This window comes from Etheostoma spectabile, chromosome 3 (genome assembly GCF_008692095.1).
Source record: "Etheostoma spectabile isolate EspeVRDwgs_2016 chromosome 3, UIUC_Espe_1.0, whole genome shotgun sequence".
Lineage (NCBI taxonomy): Eukaryota > Metazoa > Chordata > Actinopteri > Perciformes > Percidae > Etheostoma > Etheostoma spectabile.
The window spans coordinates 28581161-28587585 of NC_045735.1; the positions used below are offsets into that span (position 1 = coordinate 28581161).

General features: G+C 41.7%; 1 protein-coding gene across 5 annotated transcripts in view; it reads right to left on the bottom strand.

Annotated features, from left to right (window-relative positions):
* Nucleotides 1-6425, bottom strand: part of schip1 (schwannomin interacting protein 1) — a 241589-nt gene that overhangs the window by 27526 nt on the left and 207638 nt on the right. The gene's annotated exons all lie outside the window — the stretch shown is intronic.

The following is a 6425-nucleotide window of genomic DNA, read 5'->3' on the forward strand; positions in this document are numbered from 1 at the left end:
GCACCCCCCCCCTCCACCACTGACCTTCACACGGTTGTCAAGGTTACAATCTGAGTAACGGAAGAGGTGAAGACCAAGACAGAACCTCTTTGTTCACACTAGAAAATAAATATATCTGACACTACCCTGACTGTCCGGTGTGTAGCTCCTGATTAAATGATGATATGAGTTTGAGCCATCTTAAGTAGCACAACATTTTATTTTATGATTTATCAGCACAAAGAAGATTCAAAACAAAGATAATTAACGGGAGACAAACAGGCAGGCAGACTGCAGTTTAGTCTCCCGCACACTGTCCCTATTAAGAGTATGTCTGGGTGGTGCAAATCTAAAAACTAAAAGACAAGTGTCTTTTGGCTAAAAGATAGCTGGATGCTGATTCTAATGCCAAACTTTGACAGCATAAGTAATTTATTCCTGGGCAGAGCAGTTATGTGAGTGACTCTTGCTGTGAGGGTGTGTTGTAGTGTACACCGAGCGCTGGAGCAGCTCATCTCATCCTCGTTTTCCTTCTCTCATCCTGCATATCAAAACACCACTCATGTGGTACTGTGTGTTTAACTCTGCTGTGTGGGCATAATTATAGTGGCAAAACATAAATAATGAATGCCTAATCATAAGTCACTGATAACACAGCCGATAACATGGTGGATCCCTCCGCTATTAGTGGGATACAGAGAGAGTTGGAAAGGATACTGTAGGTGGTAAGTTCCTCGTAACACTCTGAACAGCTCATGGAAAAAAAACATGATTCTCAGTCATGCTGTGACGCCTCCTCCCTTTCTCTGACAAACAGCTTGCCCTTACTTCTTTTTAGCCTCCTTGCCACCCCTCCCTCCGTCCTTTCTCTCCAACCTTTCAGTATAACTACATTTGCTTTCTTTTCATCACATTTCTCCATCATCCTCCTCCTTGCCTCTCTTTTTATTCTGCCTCCCTCTCCTTCTCAGCAGGAAGAACGGGAGCACAGATGCTTTTATCGAGCTGACATTTTGTGCCAGTGTAAAAACATTGCATAGCAAAGCAGGTTGGCTCAGTGTGAGGGCCAGAATCTGGCGGTAATGAGCTCGCTCTGACAGGGAGGAACTGATGTGGAAGGCCAGGGAGTGCATGTGTGTGTGTATGTGTGTGTGTGTGTGTGTGTGCTCAGTCAGCCACCAGAGGCGGTTCTAATGAGGACTGTATGTCTACAGTCGGTGGTGGGAAGACTGAGCATGTTGTGACCACCAGGCTTTCATTATTATTTGTTTCATATTTTTAATGCATCACAACAAATGTGTACACCAACTGAGTAAAAGACTAACTGACCACCAATTACACTGACAACACATTACATTACAATGACCAAGCTCATTATGAAACAGGAGTAGTGAGTCACTGTGAATAATAAGTAGCTGGGACAGACTTTTTGTTACATGCTTCTTGTTGTCTTGAATATTGGAGAAAGCAAAAAGGTAATGTGGGACAAAAACCACTGTCTATAGCTGAAAATATTTATGGATTAATCTCTAGATTATAGGATAAGTCCATTATTCAATTAGTTGATCAACATTTAAAAAAAAGAAGAAGCAAATATTCTTTATGATTATTCCAGCTCTCAAATATATACATATATATATATATATATATATATATATATATATATATATATATATATATATGTATACATGCATATATATACAAGATTTGTTGCTTTTATTTGTTAACATATCATTTTAAACAGAACATTTTTGGGCTTTGAACTGTTGGTTCGACTAAATAAAACATTGTTATTGTAAAATATTAAGATGTTTTTCTATTTTCTGACATGTTATAGACCAAAGTCATTAAATAATCAAGAAACGTATTGCTAAATCAGTCATAGATAAGTGATGATTTCCTGCCTTTGTTGTTATATTAAAGTTCATTGTTTGTATTTTGGACAAAGCACTATACAAATGTCATCTCAGGCTTAAGGAAATTGAAACAGGCATTTAAAAAAGCTATTTCCTGACATTTCACAGACTTTTGACCAATCAAGAAACTAGTCATTAGCTGCAGCCCTACTTTAGCCTGATGGAATGATTATTCTTGTGTTATGAGTATATGAGGAGATAGAAGTGTTCTGTTCTCTACAGCAACAGATGATCTCTCTGCATGACCTGGCATAAAGTCCCTCTCTCTCTGTTCTCTGTCTCACACACACACACACACACACACACACCACCAACACACACCACACACACACACACACACACACCACACACACACACAGTCACATGAACAGACAGGACTTATGGACTTACAGCTTAGCTAACACAGTCAGAAACAGGAGACAAAAATACTCTTGGTTTGTTGGGGTCGTGTGGCTGTGCAGACGTGAGTTAAACATGTCTTGTATTTTTAGTTGGTATAAACACCAAGGTTCAAAACCCATTCACAACCACCAACACACACACACACACACACACACACACACACACACACACACACACACTATAATTAGGGGCAGAGAAGACTAGTGTTTCATGTTTCAGCTCCACCCCAGCCACTTTGTGTGTGTGTGTGACTCAACCCTTTATTCCTCCCAAAAAGAGAGCGGTGATGGATAGGAGTTTAAAATCCTTCACCGCTTGGATAACATAAAGCCTTTTTTCTCTCTTACCCAATTTCTCTCAATCTCTTTTTGTTGCCATCTTGCAATAAACCTTGTTTTTATCTCCTTCTGCCCCGTTCGTACTTATAAAGCCAGCCTGTGTGTGAGTGTGTGTATACAGCTCGTAGTCCGTAGTGACTGTGCAGTATGAGGACAGACACGAAGCTATAACATTAGAGGCCGTCCCCTAACTGCTACATAAATCCCCATTTCCTCCACAGCACGCTCTGCCACTCACAGCCTGCGCCCCTCTTTGTAGTTTTCATAGGGTGGGGAGGGGGAATGAGGCGGAGGGGAGAAAATGGTCTCCTGCTGTATTTTGGCTGTGTGAGAACATTAGGCAATAATGCTTCCTGACAGCTTGAGGAAGAGGACAATTAGCTGGGGACAAGAGTGGGGATGGTATAGTAAACGACAGGGGGTGTCTGGAAAAAGGAAAGAAAATAAGAAGGTGGAGATTTGTAACTGCAAAATGAGTTGGAGACTTGGTATGAGCCTAAGCTGACTTTCGTTACAGATAGGATATATAACATGCTGACTAATGGGTTGACTCTCAGACCTTGGTGAGTAATGGTTTGAATGAATCAGAGTAAGGTCGTGTTTGTGTGAGCTCCTCTGTATCAATCAAGATGATCAACCAGACAAACAGTGGAGGAATGTGTAGCTGTGGGCTACATCTTCCCACCCAAAACACTGTTATCTCCAATCAAAGCAGCACCTCTATCTGATGTGCCCACAATTCAGTTGGGATGCCTTGGTGACATGATTTTGAATCATTACACACAACAGAGTAGGTAAAATACTCAGTAATCTCTATGTGACTAAATAGGAAGCTTATCTATCTTTGTTAGTTCATCTTCACATTTAGCGTCATTAATACTCATCAATGCAAAGAGGTTTGTATGTTTTTGTGTTTGCTGCGTGTGCAGATGAGGAGAGATTATCAGGCAGCTGATTAAACTGTACTTTGACACCAGATAAGAGCACTTCAGAAAGCACCCCTTCTACTTCTTTCTTAGGTGATTGTGTTTCCCTTGGTTACAGTTTGTATGTAGAACGTTTTGACAACACCCACCAGCCAGCAAGTTGACCTGAGCATGTGCATGGTATAGCATACTGACTTCATTTTCCAACCGCTGTTAAAGGCCGTGGCATCAATGCTGGGCTCCTCATTGACACTTCTATATATCTTTGCTACCAACAAGAAGACAGTTGGCCATTGGGCTCATTTGGCTGATTAATAACGTTGATTCTCCACATTGAGATCCCCAACTTGCTTCTTCCATTTCTTTCTTCTTCCACAACCAAAGAACCATTAGGCTGACAAGGCCAATGCAAAACAAAGCTTTACAGTGTCAGCTGCACCTTCTTCTCTGACTCATTCTCTATTTGTATTCCAAGTGTATATAACAAGACCCTCAAAACAGTTTTGTCTTGATGGTCTTTAAGAAGTGTCTCAGGATGCGACAGCCTCCCTGTTTGCTCCAATCAGATGCACATGCAGATTGTATGTGCATGCAGTCGCCACTCAGTTGTAATCTTTGTGGTGTGTAACTTTTAACAGAGCACCTGAGGTGACACGAAGCATCCAGAGGCAACGCAAAGATCTTGATCAGTTGGCCCTTTGCTCGCTCTTTGAGCTCGACTTGGTGTGTCACAAACTTTCTCTGCATCTCAAAGTAAGGGAACATTCAAAACAGGTGTTTAGCAGCACAAAGCTTTGCTTATTTAAAGCAGGATTTAAATACACCTGCACTGCATATTTGATGATATTCTTTCTCTGCCAGAAAGAAAACAAAAAAGAGGACTACCAAGTAGCAACGCACATCTGGTCAGAGCCCTGCCAGCATGAACCTGCTCTTTGTTAAAGGGTCACACAGAAAATTACTGTATTTCTGAGAAAAAGTCAGATGGATGGACAGCCGTGCAGCTGGCTTTACTTTATGTTTCAATCTCGACATATTTAACTTCTCTGTTACATACTAACTCAAAAGACAACATGTCACAGCAGAGGAATGTAGTGCCCAGAGCTACAATTACATTAGGAAGCATTTGCCAAACAATGTATCTAACTTTAAGTCTGAACTTACTATCTGAACTTAACTTAACATTTGTCCTGGTTTGACTACAGCCTTTTGTTTGCAATGTTGAAAATTTCATTTTTTGCTTTACCTGAGTAAAGAGCCCGACTTGCTGTGAGGAATCCAAGGTTAAGCTGAGAAGAAAAATACTCCACTGATAAAAAAAAAAGGAAAAGGAATAAAAACATCTACCAACACTGGGAGACTGTCAGGACACCATGAGAAGAAAAATATATCCTTTGAATCAGTGAGGCTAGTGTGTGCATGTGTATGTGACTAACAAGAGGCAGAAAGCTGCCTAACTCTAAAGCAGAGGTGTTGCAGTGAGTGTGTAAGGAGTGTTTGCATGTGTGTGTGTGTGTGTGTCTGTGTGTGAGCTGTGGTTTGCAGAGGGTTGGGCATGTTTCGGCTGGTACCGGCACATACTCACACACGAGGAACAGTGGTTAAGCCAAGGGGGCTGAACAGACACCGGAGCCTCAAAAGGCGCTATCTACATACACCTGGCTGCAGCCCTGCCCCCACGTCTGAAGCCTCCTCCTACGAAGTTCCTACCCATGTATACGTTGACTGTCTCCTCCTCCAACTTCCCTCCCTTTTTGGCTCGCTACTGTCTTCATTCAAACCATACCTCTGACCCCATAAACCCTTTCTTAACTTGCTCTTATTCCACAGGTTCTTTTCATTCCCGCCTATCTGCTACTCTTCTAACTTCAGACTTGCATGCTTTGCTTCCCCATAGAGCAGTGGTTCCCAAATCTTTCAGCCCACGACCCCCAAAGTAACGGTGCAAGTGACTTGTGACCCCCCCACTATAAACGTATATAAACATTGCGCACAACCGCGCACACACTATAGGCGTGAAAATCAAAAGAGCTGTTCCCTTTTTATTTATTTGCTTGGTTTTATTTTAAATTTAGCCACTAGTTTTATCTTGTGTTAAAATCATGGCTAACATATGCTATTTCTAATCGTTTTGAAATTTTTGTTTTATTTCTGGAAATCCACTTGCGACCCCCCCCTCTCTGGCTCGCGACCCCCCTCTGGGTCCCGACCCCCACTTTGGGAATCACTGCCATAAAGGACCTAACTCCAATGTGAAAAGTTTGTGCTTATTTACTGTATATCCACTATAACTGCACTGAGGACTTCTCAAACCCTACAATTTCCTCCTTCTCCTACCTTCGCCCTCCCTCTCCCTCTACGTGGCACAGTTTAAGTACTCTGTGAAGGTTGTAGTTAGGTTGTTAGTGGAGGGCCGTTCAACTGTTGAACTTGAACATAATCAAAGAGCACAGAGTGGAAAGAGACACAGAGAAACCTCTCTCTGCTATTGCTCTATTCTTGAACCTCTCCCTGCTTGTTTTTCTCAAGGTTGTATTTTCTACAACCCTTCAATGCTTCTCTGTGGCCGAGCACTTCACAATTCCACAATTCGGTCTGGCTCTTGGCCTTTTTATAAGGTGTGCTTTCCTATAAAGTAGATGTTAATTGACCTGTTACTTCCTCTGATAACTGGAAGAACAGACAAATCATTACATCTGTCCTAACAGCACATAGATTATACATTTAGAAGTTTTGTACCTTAACCTGTAATACCTCAAACCGCAAATAGGAAACTATGCATTCACATGTGCAGTAAATGCTCTGGCATGATTCATCGATATAGACCTATGTGTGTTTGTGTGTGTGTGTGTGTGTGTGTGTGT